General features: G+C 35.1%; 1 pseudogene; it reads left to right on the plus strand.

Moving 5' to 3' along the window:
- Nucleotides 1-276: 276 nt before the first annotated feature.
- Nucleotides 277-16,497, plus strand: LOC140982715 (dual specificity protein kinase YAK1 homolog; annotated as a pseudogene).
- Nucleotides 16,498-18,349: the final 1,852 nt, after the last annotated feature.

The following is an 18,349-nucleotide window of genomic DNA, read 5'->3' on the forward strand; positions in this document are numbered from 1 at the left end:
GAATAATTCTTGTAAATTATTTTTCTCGAACCTAAGTTCGGATTCATAATTTTCGAAATTCTCCTCCTCAAACATTTCGTTTCTTTGTAACAATAAATTTTGTGTTTGAAATAAATTAACCTAAAGCTCTGATATCATTTTCAAAGGATTTTGGTTAAGGAAATTAATTAGATCTTTAAAATAGAAAGGAGGTTATTTTTCAAAATAAAATTATGTGAAGGTTAAATTTTTAATTGAATTTTCATCGAAGGTTATATAACAAAATATCCCTATCTTTTGCATCGCCTGGTACTTTTCTTGTTTGATGGATCCTGTTTCGTGATTTTAGGCGAGGGAGACGATTGGTGAATGAGAAATGGGGTTACAGTCTTCTGGGCGTTCGCCGATCGTTAAACCTTCTCACTGGTTGCAATCCAGTTTCTGAGTTTTTCCAGTGCTAATCTGAAGTCAATTAATTGTATTTTTATTGTAATAGATAGATAAACTCGCAAACAGGGTAGAAGGGAGGGGGGAGGGAGGGGTGAGTGTTATGGATGGGGTCTGTAATGAGACAACCGTAGGGGAATCGCAGCCTTCGGAATTGGAAGGGGATGAAAGTTCGACTTCATCTTCATCCACATCCAAGCTGATATCATGGCGTCCGTTGCCGCTTTCCTTCCGTTATTATTATCCAGCTTTGGGTGTTAAGTTAAAGCACCAAACTTTGCGGGTCTTTGTTAGAAAGCCTGTAAGTGATCCCTGACTGTCATTTTACTTGAATTTTTGCTTGTTTTTGTGGTACCATCTCGTGAGTGGACCCTCCATGTAGGGAATCGTTGATTCTTAGTGTAATTATGGGATTTATATACGATCAATCCTATCTGCTCATGGGTTTAATAATTTATTCATGATCACAAGTTTATGTTGATATCACCTGATGTAGTGACCAGAGACTATTACGTATGTATGTATTGATACCATGGCGTTCATAAATAAGTGCTGATTCTATCTAAGCATGCGATCTTATCCTATCACGATTTATTTCCCTGTGAATTTAAATGATAGGAACGATAATGACATAAAACACCGAGGAAAGGGAAATAGAAAAGGTTGTCTGTTAATTGTGGGTGGTTCAGAAGAACCTAACAATTGTAGAGAGAATCCTGAATTAATTTAATTTTCTTTTTGAAACAGAGTTCTATTTACATAGATAAAATGATGTATGCTAGCATTTAGGCTCCATAGACTTTGTGTGCAAATTGCTAATTTTAATTAATTGACTAGGAAATGGGGAAAAATCAATTTTGACCGGGATATAGATAGTTGTTTAAGACCATCAAAGTAATTGCCTTGTGCAAATGACCATAGGTATGTAGAAAGAAGAGTGTTTATAGATAATTGGGAAATCTTTAAAAAAATCTGCTGTGGGTCATTAGCCAGATTCGTTACCTCTCTGATGACAAAATTATGCTAAGGATTTTCGTCTTCATCATAATGTCATTGGTTTCATATTATGTGTGTGTGTGCCTATATATATAATGTTTGTATAAAAATAATTTCTTACACATTAGATAGAATGGCAATTGTCACGGCTTTCGTAAATGGGTGAGAATTCAGTAATCTATTTATTGGTAGAATTCATGCTAGCATAAGGGTAGTACTCTAATGCTAAATCCAAGGATCCAAAATTGACTTGGACATGTGGGGTCCATAAATTTATATAGACCCCACATAACCAAACTAAAATTAAACTCTTAGATGTTGTGTGAAGGTACTACCCTTATGCTAGCATCTCATCAACCTTGTTTATTGGGCTTTTGAGTTGAACTCCTCTCTACCTTGAAATCCTGATCCTTCTTTGGCCTCAAACTTTTGAAAATAATAAATCTTTGTTTATTTTACATTTTTTTCCAGCTAAGAGTTTTGGATATTTAATTGTTTTGACTTCATTTTTTTTGTTTCTGAAAGAACCCTCATCAAACTAGCACTTTTATTTTTATTTACCTTTTTATGTAACACCATTATATACAATCATTTCATTGCATGCATTTCATTGAGGTTCAAAACACATTATTTGAATCATTTCGTTGCATGTATCCCATTTAGTTTCACTATGCTTTATTGGATTACTATTATTTATTACCGTAAGATATTGTCCTAGTCGAATTGAAGGTGGCCAAAAGCTAAATCAACGCCACCTTATGATATTCTCTGTGGACGATGTATCACTAGTTCTTATCAGAAACAGAGTGGGAGAGGACATAATGGAGCTCATGTTGGAATAAGTTGAGGACATTGATGAGCACTTTCAGGAAATGACTTTGACAATGATTTTGTGGGGAAATAAAATTTTACTGAATTTTGAAGTTGTTTTTAAGTCAAAAAGTAACTATAAATCAAAGGCCTAGAGATCAAGATTTTTTGGCTGTATATTGGGGATTGGTGTGCCAATTGAACTAGAAAGATATGGGTAAGATTTGCAATCGGGATTGAGATTGTACCCATTGTCAACACATTTCTTATAAGAGACAGCTCAGGCAACGATGGTAGAAAAATAAATAAGGAAATTCAAAGGGACTTTGGATACTCAGCATGATATGGAATCGACGTACTGCATCTAGAAGCTAGATTGACTAGATGAAATTTGGATGAATTAATTCTTAATTAACCCCAAAAATATAATTTCTCGTCATAGTTTTGTCTCTGGTATGCATTGCTTATGTTCTTAATGTAACACAGTACATGATGATTTTGGGAACTAAGAGTACTGTAATAAACTAATCTAGCTCTTTGGATCTATATTACTGTTACATTGTTGTCTCACCATTGTCATGTGGTGCGCTTCTTGTTAACTTGATATGCTTTATCTTTGATTTTCCGAGGGAAGTATGGTTGGTGTTGCATCTAATATTTTGCCCTTGCCCTCCCCTCCCATTTTCTGAGAAACGAGTTAAACTACATTTGTGGATGTATGGTTTATGATGAACAAAAAATTACTTCATGATGTGCTTCAAGTTGGTGTTGATTTATTATCAGTGATGTATGACCTTGAATTGGTTAAAATATTGTCTGCTGTTGTTTGATGCTTTAGTTTTGGCTTCTAATTTACTTTCTTTGTCCTTGGATGAATGTTCCCGTTAATGTTCCGTGCACGATGTCATAGCAACAGGAAATTATGCAAAAGATATAAGAATGGAAATTGTCTCAAAGTTGTTACGAATTCAATTAGATCTTTGAAGTTTGCTTTATTAGTTCCTTTTTGTTCAAGGGGGAAAATTACTCATATTGACTTAAGTGTTACTAACTTTGAAAGATAGTATGTGTAGGTTTACATTTTTCCAGAATTGTTGATTCAGATCTTAAGGTTTGCTTATTTAGTTTGTTGGCTCGTTGGAACTTCAATTTTAATTTCTGGAATCTTGGCTTTGATTTTGAGATGTCTCGGTGACGTTTATTCAATGTTGCAGTTGGTTTTCAGGTTGACCAAAGATATTGTTGAGATATACCAGACATGCAACTCTCAGTTTTGTTATGCAGAGGAATTGAATCCAAAGAGGTTCTTGACTTCACCATCTGAAGGTCTTTCCAATGATGGCTTGGATAATGCAAACTCAGACCTTATTCTTACCGTAAACTTCGTTCTGAGCAATTTAGACTCAGGGAGAAGGTATGTTTCAATCTAATATTACCCTCTTGTTAATTATCATCTACTAGATGTTTCATTAGTTTAAGGCATTGAGTGGTAGATATCACTTTAATCTCAGGACCTGAAACCCTGATTCATTTATGGTGTATTAAAATCTAACGAGGATTAGGAAAGCCAATTGCTTGCTAAATTGAGTGCGATTAGGATATCCAATTTTTTGCTTGGGAAAATTACATTTTTTGTCTTGAAATTTGCACGTTTTTCATTTTTGGCTATGTTATCGGGAAATTCACTGTTTTAGTCCAGTAACTTGCATTTTTTCTTCCAATTTTAGTTAGTTTTTATTGGAATATTGACGTCGCATTAGACACGTTAGCAATATCCGTCTTTATGTCATCATTTTTCGGTGCCACGTCAATTCTCAGATAAAAAAGTAAGTAAAACCGAAAAAGTACAAATTAGTGGACCAATAACGTAAATTGATTGACAACTTGATCAAATACGGAAAATATGCAAATTATATGACTAAAATTTAATTTTCGCTTACTTGCTTAGTCTTTCTTGAACAAGCATATTTATTTTAGCACGGGCCCAATCTAATGATCACAAATGTCAGATGTTATGGGAGCCATTAAATTCCAATTCTCGTATCAAATATCAGGCTTGGTAAACACTCTGGTTTTATTCTCATGTAAACATTAAAAAAATTAAGTTGGTGTTTTATTCAACTGACAATTCACATGTCCAGCACATACGTGCATAATATCTTTTGGTCTCCTAAGATCCTACAAATACCCTTAGCCATTTATAGGTCGTTTCTTGAGAAGGATGGTGTAAGGGAAGAGTTGTGAAATATACAATAAAAAATCTAAGTTTGGAATAAGTTGGGTTTATTGTTTTTCATTTAATGTTCATTTTAAGAAAACATAATCTAATGTTTGTTTGACAAGATTATTTGTGATGTGACTTAAATTTGAATGTTATTTTTATTATAACCTTCAAAGTAATCAAATCATGCTTTTTCCTCAATGCAAGTGTTATCTATTTTCGCTTTTTATCTACTTATTTTATTTGCATGCTTTCACCTACAATTCTATTTTATAGGCCAATCATCCTTTGCAATACTCATTCATGGCTTCATCACCTTTCTTCTTCTCCACTGCCTCCCACCATGGATGCAAGACACCACCAGTCACCACCACAAACTGATTTTTTATGTGATAAAATTTTATGTACTAATATCAATTTGATTAGTTGATCTGCTGGGCCAAACTTATCAGTTAAGATAGGCAAACATGAAACATGGTTATTAACAAGTGCATAATGAAGAGAAATACCAGAAACTATATAGTGTCTAGATCACCTTATTACATGAGATACTCCTTTTTGACAATATTTGAAATATCTTAGGGTCTTGATTATTGTTGAAACATCAGTTCTATGAGCATCTCCTTACTATTTGCACAAGTAGATGTGATTTCAGAAATGAAATGTCACTGCTCTTTTCTTTTAGAATACTGTAAGTTACCCAGTTACATGTTGAGAGAATTGTGGGAGTGCAAGAACAAAATGGAAGCGTGTCTTCTTAGTTCTGAACTGACACAAAGTAGCGCTTTACCCGAGCCACTACTAAACAAACTAATAAGTATGCAACATTAAAACTTAATAACAACAATTAAACAGCGGAAACCAAATAACTTAATCATCTTACAACCCAAACGAAAACAGAACAAATAATAGCAGTCTTAAACATTAATACAACCATCGTAAACATAATTCTGAACGAGAAAACGATAAACCACATAAAACCTCCACTAGATCACCACCGAAAACCCAACTGCTCTAGCCACTGCCTTGGTCGTCCGAACCGTCCAACCTAAGACCTGCCCCGTGGAATGGGGTGCCCAAGATGAAAACAAGGACGTGAGCGACAATCACCCAATACGAGAATGTACGAGTATATAAACTGATATGATGCATGCGAAATGCAATATGCTCGGATACCAAGGATCAAGTCAAGAATCTCATGCTCAGTCTAGAGGCGTCTGAGTGTGTGTTCTCTGATCTGCCCTAGGCATGTTTTGGCTCCCACACTCATCATCAAGACGTGGACCTACAATGTCCAGGTCATCAGAGCCCGCGGGTCCCATCGGACTCTGTAGCTTTCGATACCCCATCGACCACAATACAGAATATGGCTCAAAAGATATCAGGCTCAACATGATATGTCATGTATAATATGCCAAAGCAGTAAAACATGTATCATGCAACAGATAAATATGCAGCATGTAAGTGTGTATACTACGCTTGGATATCTCAGTCAGTACATCACATACCTCACTAAAACAATCTGACAGAAAGCTCTGAACCTAGACATTAACATGTTTTCTTACCTTAGACCTACATTCATATGAATTGGGTATGAGATGGCTTATTTCATTTTTTTTTCCTCGCTTATCTTTGTATCAAATAAAGCAGATGCTACATTTCCTCTTCTGTTTCCATTTTACCCATTTTACATGCTATTCTCTTCCATTCTTTATCTGAGGAAATATAAGATGCTGGCAAATAAGTTGTTATTTGCTTCCCTAATATGCAGGTACATTGCCAAGGATGTTCTTGGTCATGGAACATTTGGTCAGGTTGCCAAGTGCTGGGTTGCTGAAACGAACAGTTTTGTTGCTGTTAAGATAATTAAAAATTTACCTGCTTACTATCAGCAGGCATTGGTTGAAGTTTCTATTCTAACAACAGTAAAGCCCTTCAATTGGATTTTTTAGTTTTATCTGATTTAAATGCAAAGCTCACCAGCAATGTTTGTTTAAATTTTCCCCAGTTAAATAAGAAGTTTGATCCTGATGATAATCACTACACTGTTCGAATTTACGATTATTTTGTGTTTCAACGTCATTTGTGCATTGCTTTTGAGCTGCTTGACACAAATTTGTAAGTTTTTGATCAAATTATTTGAAGTGTTATTAATATGAATTACATGTCGATGCTTGATCACAACATTAAACGTTTTCTTTAGGTACGAGCTTATAAAGTTGAACCATTTTCGGGGATTGTCAATGAACATTTGCAGTTATTCTCAAAGCAGGTAATCCATTCCTTTCTTCAGATTGTTGTTGTTTTGAAAAAAGTTAATCCATGCGACGACCATACATTTTTTTTTTATCTGTGCTCTAAATTTGATTTCCTCCGTCCAGATATTGTGTGGATTGGCGTTGATGAAAGATGCTGGTGTAATTCATTGTGATCTGAAGCCAGAAAACATTTTATTATGTTCAAGGTGAGCTGCTCCTTGGATGTTGGGCTGTTTGAAGTGTTTATCATCTTCTGCATCTTCATTTCTAGGGTTTGTTATAAAATTGACAGTGTGAAGCCAGCAGAAATCAAAATCATAGACTTTGGATCAGCCTGTATGGAAGATCGTACTGTTTATTCTTATATTCAGTTGACCATCTTCCAATGTAGAACTGTCAAGTTCTTGATTTTGATTTAGTGGATAAGTTTTAATTTTTTGTTTCATTTTCAGAGTAGGTACTATAGATCTCCTGAAGTTCTTCTTGGATATCAGTATCCTAAACATATAAGATTGAATATATTCTTGTATTTTCCAGTCCTATGTTTTGTGCATCAATTTCCCTCAAGCATTTAAGTCTTATGACTCAATATCTTTCATGTCAGAGAAGAATGGTTCAGATGCACCTTATATTCATGCCATATACGATTTTGCTCTCTGCATTTCCTTTTTTCCATTCATTATAGAGGTGTGATAATTAGATATATAAGGGGCAACCACAACGACACCAATTAATTCTCCACTCACCCTCGGGTCATCTTTTTCTCACTTTTCTTGTTTTCCATCTTCTTGTGGAAGGGTCCTCCTCGTTGAACAGATTTTTTTGTGCTGTAAATCATGGTTTGGAATCTTAACATAGCTCAGGTATACTACAGCGATCGATATGTGGTCATTTGGGTGCATAGTTGCAGAATTATTTATGGGGCTGCCATTGTTTCCAGGAGCTTCAGAGTTTGATCTTTTAAGGAGGATGATTAAAATACTTGGGTATGATACTTTTTTTTTCAAAGGAATAATTAAATCTTACATCTTTTTTTGAATAACTGCTGAAAGAATTTTCATATCCTGATACTTGTGTACCTTGTCGTTTAAGATGAACACCTTGTGAAAAGTGGGGGAAAATGCTGGGATTTTTGCTCTGAGGTTTTCATCAGTTTCAATCCTGCCTCCTTTTCTTATTTGCTCGTTTGATGCTTTGAATAATATGACAAGTGCTGCTCAGAAATATATTATGGTTTAGAGAGTTGGGACTATGTGAAATGATCACAGTTTTAGTTTGCTGGTGCCACCATTTCTTTTAATTTGAGCAGCTCTTACCAAATTTAGTCCAGGTATTGAATTTGTATGTGAGAGGGTGTTGGTTATCTTTTATGGTATCTACCAACTAAATTGATTCGAGTAAAAACCTTGCCTGCTTCACGAACCAATCTAGTTATTAAGTTTTTAGCAAATCAATAAGAAGATACTGGGTCCTTTGGAAACTACAAGATTCTCAGTCCTGCTTATATTTGGATTTGGAATAATTGGTCGTAAAGTTTCAAAATGGACAAGGTCTAGGGGAAGTACGCTTCTCAAAGTAACAAGTTATACCAAGGTGATTGTGAGTTATTATAAATGCTAATTGATCTTACATCCAAATGAGTGAGCCAAACGACAATCTATCTCGCTGGAATTTTGAAGATGTGGGGGAGTTATAATTTTGTTTTGTTTATTCATCATTGACATGTAGTGATTACTTATTGAGTCGTACAATAATCGTTATATCAAATTTTCATCTTTGAAATTTGAAATTTCGCAATGTAACAATAATGTAGAATCATAATGTTTTCAATTAATGAGGTTAGGAAGCTCCAATGGTGGTGAAATTGGGGAAATAGAAAAATTTAGGCTATCTGAGCTGTTTAGAACAATACCGATGTTTTTTTAGAGTAACAGTTCAGTTGATGAAATAAAGGAGCCTTGACATTAGTTACAAGTTTTCAAGGTAGTTAGAAATGTGCACTGATTTATCAATATAATATTGAAAGTACTAATGTTTATCTAAACATGTACTACTAAATAAACTGTGAGTAAACAATCTAACATATTCATACCTAATGATTTTCCACAAAGCGGTGGGGGTTGTCTTCTAAAAACTACGGTAGAGTGGTTTATGAAAGTCTTCGCGGTGGACTTTATTTTACCAAATATGACGAGAACATATGGGTGGTTTTATGTACTTTCATCTTCAATGAGCGGTCCGGCATTGATGTCGACTATAACCCCTAGCCTTCCAATCTAACGATGCGGATTCGTAAGACAAAGAAAAGGACTGACCAGGCCAGGAGATATTATAAAACCCAGTAGATGGAGCTCACCTGGTACTGAGTAAAGAAGGGATACCTTTATGGGCCTCGCTTGCAAGCAAAAGTACGATGAACCAAAAAGTCTCCAGGACTCTTTCCCTCTGGGGGTAGGAAAATCATGATCGGATCACTTGATTCATATACTTCTCTTAATTGAAATAATTGGCTGCATCCCCTTGTGCACCAGACAAATGAAACTTTGCCTACTCTCTTGGAGCAAAATGCGTCTATTTTATTTTTAGAAGCCATAATATGTGGGTGACCTTCTTGCTGCGGATCATTCTTTACTTATTTCTTAGAGATCATCTGAATGGCTGGGTCATGTGAATTTGAAATTTGTAGGGGTAAACCTCCAGATTATTTCCTATGGAAGGCCAAAAACACCAATAAATTTTTTAAATTCAAGGGGAGCATCAACCACGAGGAAAGTAGCCAGAATCGTAGAAGCCATTGCAGTCTGTACCAAGTTTTGACCGAAGAAGAATATGCAATTGTAAGTGGATTAGAACTTTATTGTTCTGTACCCTTCCGGTGACAATATAATGATGTAAACCAGTATTTGAACCCTGTATGCCTCTTTAATTTTTGTTTTTCCTATTTGAAGATTTTACCTTAATATCTATGAGAACATTCTATCTCCTTGCTCCCCTCCCATATTCGCTGTCAGATAAATATTATCGTGAAACAGCTCACAAGTGGAAAATGGAACATGGTCTGGAGAGAGATGTTGCTCTCATTGCTTATCTATATTTCAGTTATCTGTTACAATATTCAATGTTTAATGATACTATTATACGAGCATGAGAAAGAAACAAAATCAGCTACAAGTTCCTAATGGTAGCTGTTTGGATCCTAATGGTTACCATTTGCGGATTCTGAACAAATTACGCTACTAATTAAGACTATGCACAAGAAAACAAATTAACAGCTGTCCTACAAACCACTTAGTATTGTATTGCATCTTCTCCTTTAATTTTGGAACATTCACCATTCTTCTTCATTATCAATCAAATCTGCATTCTTATACTAAGAGGTTTACTGCATCTTCTTTCTTTAAAACCTAGAACATTCACGATCATGTATTTGTGAAGAACTTTTAGATTCCCATTTCATTCCTTTTATGTCTGCCCAGACTAAAGTGTTTTTGGTCGTATCAACTGATGCCTGAGGCCAATATGCTATTTGTAACATAGTAAATTATTTGTTATCTGTTCGGTCATCTGCTCTTATTTAAGTTCTTTATGCATTTATCATTGCAATTTGTATGATATGTTCTGCATATACTAATAGGAGTTCGGACAACACATTCGCCTGCTGTAACCAAACAAACTTGCTCCTTGTTGCTCTTGTTTGATTTCTCTACTGTTTTTTTTTTTATATTTTGGCTTTGCCATATATATTGATACTTCTCTGGATTTAGAGGGACTCAAAAAAGCCATCAATTGGGAAGGAGTACTTTAATCACATGAATCTTGATGCAATTGTAACAAAGTATCCTTATAGAAAGAATTTGGCAGAGGAAGACATTGTTAAAGGTCATTATTCATATTCTCTCAGGAAAATGGGCTGTGCTTGTTTCGATGTATTTTGTTTAGTGAAAGTGACTCTGTTCTAGCAGAAAATGGAATGCGGTTAGCACTAATTGATTTCCTGAAAGGGCTTGTTGAGTTTGATCCCCAAAAACGATGGTCGCCCTTGCAGGTGATGGAAACTTTTCTTCCTGTATTTCAAGCACCTCCTATTGTGATCTACCTGTTGGTTCTTATTTCACGACCTTGGTGGTTTTGTATATTATTGTTATAGATTATGTTCTTGCTGGAATTGACTGAAAACATGAAATATTGATTGAATATAGATAGCAATATGTTGATGATTCCTTCTTTCCTTAGTATATTTCATTATAAGATAGGTATTTTTTCCATGGTATTTGTGTATAACTAGTAACAACTAGGATAAAATGAAATGATCTTGTTCTTGCCAAACTCTTGAATAGACATAGACAATGTTCTTTTGAGAAAAAAGACAGAAGAGGAAGAGAGGGAAAAGGCTGTAAATTCCTAAGATATTTCATATTTCTTTTTATTTTTCCTTGAATTTCTGTTTATATATTGAGTGAGTTATAAAATATGTAGAAAATCGACTCTCATTTTCAGTTGGATTATCTTTCAACCATACTCTAAGAAAACATGTTTTCATAGCAGTGATGATTATGTGGACAGTGGGATAAGAGAGAAAATGTTGGTTAAATTTCTGGTTAAACGTAACTTTGGCAGAACCAAGTGATGTCCTGCGAAGCAGCATATGAAAAAACTCTAACTTCATATATATCTGAGAACCTAATAGGGAGGGGGCTGATTTATTTCGTGTCTCAATCTCACCGCAACCCAACACCGTCACCACATCACAAATTCAATATTTTGATTAACATGTGACGGAAATATAGAAGGCAAGGATTATTCAATCTTCATCTAAGTCGAAATTATCGGTCTCTCACTTCCCTCATCCCAAACTTTTTGATGAAGTTGTGGCAATTGAAAGAGGAAAATTTTTGTGGCATTTGTATAAAATATTTGAATGTTGATATGATAGGAAATTATTGGTGCTATATAGTGATTGTTTTTTTAAAAAATAGCTATTTAGTAATTAATGTTTGAAAATATTGTTCAAAAAATTTTAAAATAAAAACCTTGGAAAGCAGAAGTGAATAGTGAGGAGGCACTGACAAACACAGCCTTGGATTTTTGCTCCTCAAGAAATTCAAAAAGGGAATAAAACTATAATTGATACGATTCTGAAATAAAGTCTATAAAGACTGTGTGGTGCCAAGTATTTGCTAAAGACCTTGCATTTTACCTGACTATCTTTCAACTTTTACTCTTTTAATTGTTTGCCAACTATTGGTTCTTGAACTTCATTGCTTCATAGCATTTGATTATTAAAGTTTTTGTAGGCTATAAAGCATCTTTTCGTGACCGGAGAACCTTTCACCTTATAAACCTGCACCAGAAACGCCACACATGGTTAGTAAAATTTTATTGAATTTCCTTCTCAAGTTTTTTATATCTGTGCACCAATATTCTGTTTTTCTCTTGTTGGCTTCTGATCTGACATTTGTTCACCAGAAAAATTCTAGTTTCTTCTGATTGTGAGAATCGAGCATTGGTTGTTGTTCAGCTTGTCCTTTTACTATTTTGTTTGTGAGAATAATTTTTAATTTTGATGCATTTCATACCTTTTTCTGCTGTAGTGGTTCTTTCCTTTATAGTTAGTTGTCTGTAGTTGCATTTTTTTGCCAGCCTGTTTCTCAAAATGTCAAGGTTTACCATCATCCAGCCGGGGGCCATTGGTTTGCTGCTGGCCTCTCCCCAAATGTGAGCAAGTTCAATCTTAATATGCAGTTGTTTTATTTATTAGAATGCCGTGGAAATGGAGAAACATCCAGGTAGACCTTTCTCATGCAGATTTCCAGTAGGAAGCAAGCGGCAATGCCAAACAGCCCATATCACCAAATAATGCCATTCATGCATCCTGGTAGTTATGGTAGTTTGGGAAGCCATGGTAGCTACACGGATGGCTTGGGGCTTGGAAGCAGCTATGGAAGTTATGGAGATGGTGGCAACTTGCATGCATTTAATTCCTCGGCAGGTCCTTCTGGATTGAATATCTATGCGCAAAGTGGTGTGTCAATCCTCGGGAATAGTCCTGATACAAGGCGCATAATGCAATTATCACAGGGAAATGGGATTGGTTTTAGCACAGCAACTTTTTACCAATGTCTCTTGGCTCTAGTCCTTCACAATTTACACCTCCTAGTTCATATAGTCATATTTCAGCTGGCTCACCTGGACACTATGGTCCTCCCTCCCCTGTTAGAATCAATTGTCATGGTTATCCTCTTGGGAAAGTGGCACCTGGAAGCCATTATAACAGAAGAAAATACTTGGCATATCCTGGAAATGCGCCACACCAAGAAAGCATATCCTCTTCTCTCTGCCAAGGGCAAGTGAATGATCTCAACGCCGGTAGTCAGTCTGAAGAGAACTCTTCATTTGTTGGCTCTCCATTGCATCGACAGCCTAACTTAAGTGCATCAACATTGAGACTCCCACAAGTAGAGCAGAGTATGTCCTCTGGTTATTCTTCTCATAGCAAAACATATTTATCAACTCTTAGGACTCATTTGCCACCTTCCCAAGGGAGTGGAATTGATGAGTCAGAGTCTCTGAATTTGCTGCCTGATCCTGGAGATTGGGATCCCAATTACAGGTGAGAACACAACTGCAGCAATGCTTCCATTCGATGGGATAACCAACCTAAGTGAACAAGATTTATAGTGCATAAGTATCGGCTCTACTCGGTTGTTGCTTACTTTCCATGCATGTGTCTGTATATTATATATTTATACCTTTTACCCATCAATAATTTTTGAACGTACTGCCAAATATTTGATGGATTAACATTGTTTTTTTTGTCAACATCTTCTAAACTATAATCATTTGATTATTTTGTATTCAGTTTTACCGTTTTGCGTTATACTTATAAAATGGTTGGAATCATGTAAGAGTTCCCATATACTAATAATTATTGGATTTTTTTCTTTTTCAGTGAAGAACTACTTTTGCAAGAGGATAGTTCAGATATGAGCAGCATGACAACTGAATTTATGGCGGGGATGCATTTAAATCAACCTTTTGTTTGTGATGAACCATCGAGTGGGGTTGAAAGATTCAAACTCACATCAGATGCAAGTGTGTCTGTACAAAGGTAAGATTACATTCTTGAAATTTCTTTTGGTATTTCAAAACAACCTTCCCTTGTCCATCATGTATATTAGTCAAATCATTACTTCATGGGGTTATGTCTACCAAGGCATCTGTTGGTAAAGTAGGATTGGAACTGTTATTGGAGTAAATGGACTATTTTTTATGTTTGCCGTTTTTGGATTTTGTATTTTGTATTTTGGTTTAGAGTATAGTTCGTTTGCAGTTATTTGATTATTCATTTGTTATTCACTGTATTATGGGACCTGAGAAGATGCAAACTCAACTGTCTAGTCAACAGAACTAATTTACAAAAATTTGTGTTATGTTTATTATTTATTATTGTTTTGTTTATTATTTATTTATTGTTGTTGATGTTGTCGTGCAATGAGCATGGACAGTAATTTTGGTCGAATCATCACTGATTTATGTCAATCAGATTCAGTCTAGTACTGAATCTTTGAATGAAGTCTGCGGTATTTAAGTTTTATGCATGTTGTTGTCTGATTTCAGTCAATGGCTCAATCCCTGAATCTCTAAATGAAGTTCAGAATACTCTTGCGTAGTTCTCATTTAAAATGGTCGATTGCTATAATATTAGGGAATAATATTAAATAACCAATAATATATATAAATATGTGTGTAGTTTGCTATATTACTAGGCAAGAAGGTATCAGATTTTGGTATCATGATATATTATTTATATGGAGTTATGGACAGAATTAATATTCTTCATAACCAAATAGTAAATATAACACTTGATTGTTGTCAATCCGATTCGGTCTAGTGCCTAATCATTGAATGAAGTCTGTTGTATTTAAGTTTTAGACAGATTGTTGTCTGATTTCAGACAATGGCTCAATCCCTAAATCTCTAAATGAAGTTTGGAATACTCTTGCGTGGTTCTCATTTAAAATGGTCGATTGCTATATTATTAGGCAATAATATTATATAACCAATAATATATATAAATGTGTGTGTGGGTAGTTTGCTATATTATTAGGCAAGAGGGTGTAGATTTTGATATCATGATATATATGTGGACAGAATTAATCTTCTTCATAAGTAATAGTAAATATAACACTAGATGTTAAAAACTTTATCACGGTAAAATCACCAAGACATAAAACTCCCTCAGTCTTATCTAAATTCGAATGCTACCTTTTCTAAATTTAATTTTAATGAAGTTTGTTCTTTAGTCAACTGTATAAAAACTATTTTTGAGTCTTTAACCATCAGATACAAATTTCTTCCATTTTAGAAACCTCATAGTCCTACATCATTTCAGATTATTCACATATTTACAAGGTTTCAATTTTAATTGATGATTAATTTGCTTTATTGTTAATACACCGCATAGTGTGTGTCACGATCATCAGTATAATACTTTTTGATATCTTATTTCTCGATATCATTTAGCTTCACGCATCTGGCATTAAATTTCCGTCATGGTCTTTTGATCTCTCTCTTATTGATTATTGAAGCTTGGCTTAACTTACCTTTCAGTGGTTACATGGTTCAGGAGTGATGGACCCTTTCAGCCCTTTCCTACTGGAGAAACAGGCAACAATCCCTCAATCCACCGTCATGCTCATGCAACAAAGCAGTCATATTTTATGCCTCATCTGGCACAAAATGCTCTTAGCCGTTTTGGGCCGCTGCCAATTCAGCGGCATAACCAAGGGAGATCTGTGCCTTTTGGTGGCAACGAGTGGGGTCATTTAAATGTTCAAACTACTCAATCCAGCTATCATTCCGGGGGGTCCATATTCTCCTGGAAGAAGAAAGGACATAGATTGGGGTAATTGAGTGCATTGAACGCTAACCCCCTCTCCAAGGGCATGTGGCTCAAGGTTTGTTCTGTGCTACATGGTAAACACTCCCCATGTAGCATACATTGTTGGATACACCAAGATTTATACAGACATCTAGTCATCCAACTATGTATGCTATTTGAGGGTATTTCTTTTGCGTAGCATAGACTAGATCTGGTCTCAATTCCCTTTCTTTTTAACATCTCCCGCTGGGCCATATAGATTTCTGATTAAAGTTTTCGCTACTTTGTAGGACATAAAGGCCATTAGTGAGTATCTCGGTGATGCTCCTGCTCCCCTCGGGATGAGAGGGCTCGTAGCTTGTTATCGACTGCAAGAGAGTATTGTAATGAGGCTTGGTAACCCAATCCAACCATTCATTTAATTTGCCACAAAAAAAAAAATTTATTTGCGCGTGCTTATATTTCTTATATGCTTGCGTGCGCAGTTATATTTTCCTCCCTAGCTTTTTCCTTTCTTTTTCCATGTCTTTTTTCAGGACAATATTCAGTGTAGGTTTTCATTTTAAATTTTAAATCATTTGGTGGTTGGGTTGCTCGTTGCTGAAACATGTTATCGAATGAAGCCTCTGGGTCATGGAGAGCTCTTATATCTATTCAAATGAATATTTTTCACAATTTTATTTATATTTTGTGAAGGCTAATGATATTTGAACGCTCTTTTGTATTATTTATGCGCCACTCACTGTATAAGATTTGATTACAAATTATTGTAGATTAAATTCTTGGGTCCGGTTGAAATTCAATCTGCACGTGTTCAATCCACATATTTTGCAAGATGTGTAGTTTGTAAAAATCTTGAAACGTCGAAATTTTAATATCTGCTTTTGCTGTCCGTGGAAATAATACCCCAAGTTCCTCAAGTTAAATACAAATTTGCCTTTGTCTTTGTTTGCTATGAATAGATGTAATTATATTTGAGAAGGTAATAAGGTTTTCAAAATGACGAGGTACTTTCAACTTAGGCTTGAGAGACAACAGTATGTTTTAAATATGTTCTGAATTTATATTTAATTCATCAAGTCAAAAAGATATGGATTTTAAATTCATTACCTTATTTTTCATGGATGCAGTGGATTTGATTTTGAACTTCAAAGTCAACTTATATATGTGTGTGTATATATAAATATATATAATTAAATAATTATTACTTAATTTCTTAATGAATTGTTAATGAATTAATCAATCAATTTTAGAATCATCTAGAATATTTCATAAGAATAATGTATATATAGTAATCACAACTATTAATATTATTATTTAATTAGTAGATTTTAAATTTGTTAAATAAATGTAAACTTGTTAAGACCCTGATCGACAATGTCGAAGTACCGAGGGTATAAATCTTGTTCATATAACAAAAATTGAAAATTTCGAAATTCAAAATTTTCACTTATCCATTTTTTGTCGTCGTTAGTTTTGTGAATTATTCACCAAAAGAGGCAGTTCTGCTCTTCTCAGTTAATTAGCAGTAAGCTAACTTCCACGATTTTCAATAAATTTATTAATCAGTTTTTGACCTTCCAGAATATTCCATGAGACTCATGTACATATTGTAATAACCAGTACTAACATTATTATTAAATTAGTAGATTATAAATTATTAAATAAATGACTTCGTTACTCGCATAGTATATAGTATGAAATGCCTTGTTCCACCTTTGGCCTATAACAGCACCAACTGCCGTATCACCGGCGTCACACATTACCTCGAAGGGCAGATCTCGATTTGGTGCCACCAACACAAGAGTTGTCACCAAGCGCTCCTCTAGGTTCTTGTATGCTTGCAAACAATCAGAATTGAAATCAAACGGCACATCTTTCATGAGTAGGGAAGATAGGGGCTTAGTAATTTTAAAAAAATCTCTAATGAAATGCCGGTAAAAATCGGCATGTCCTAAGGAACTTCTAACTTCCTTTACTGATGCTGGTGTTAGGTTTTTGATGAATTTCACTTTAGCTTTATCCACATCAATCCCTTATTCAGAAATATTGTGCCCTAGCACAATCCCCTATTGTACCATGAAGTGACACTTCTCCTAATTTAGCACTAGGTTGGTCTCTTCGCACCTTTTCAACACTGCGTTCAGATTCTGCAAACACTCATCAAACGTTGCACCAAAGATAGAAAAGTCATCAATAAATATTTCAAGAAAAGTTTCAATCATATCATGGAATATAGTAGTCATGCATCGCTGAAAAGTAGCTTGGGAATTATGAAGACCAAAGGGCATATGTCGGAAAGCAAAAGTTCCATAAAGACAAGTGAAAGTGGATTTCTCTTGGTTATCACAGTAATCCCACCTTTCTTAAACACACACTTAACATGACCTACCCATGCGCTATTGGAGATAGGATAGATAACACCTGCATCGAGAAGCTTGATAGTTTCAGCCTTCACTACCTCTTGCATCTTTGGATTGAGTCGTCACTGAGGTTGCACGAGGGGTGAATACTTCTCTTCCATCAGGATTTTGTGCATGCAGATTGATGAACTTATTCCCTTGATGTCTGCCACCTTCCAGGCAAACGCCTTTTTGTGCATCAAGTCTCTTCGCTCTCCCAAATCCTCTAATCTCATTCTCATTGACTTCCTCCATGGATGGTTGGCATTAAAGTTTGCCACTCTTTCAGATTTGTCTTCATCAACTCCTTCAATTCATTGGTGAGAGTGGCTTCCAATGGATCCTTCATAGCATC

The sequence above is a fragment of the Primulina huaijiensis genome, chromosome 8, assembly GCF_012295235.1.
Source record: "Primulina huaijiensis isolate GDHJ02 chromosome 8, ASM1229523v2, whole genome shotgun sequence".
In the NCBI taxonomy this organism is placed as follows: domain Eukaryota; kingdom Viridiplantae; phylum Streptophyta; class Magnoliopsida; order Lamiales; family Gesneriaceae; genus Primulina; species Primulina huaijiensis.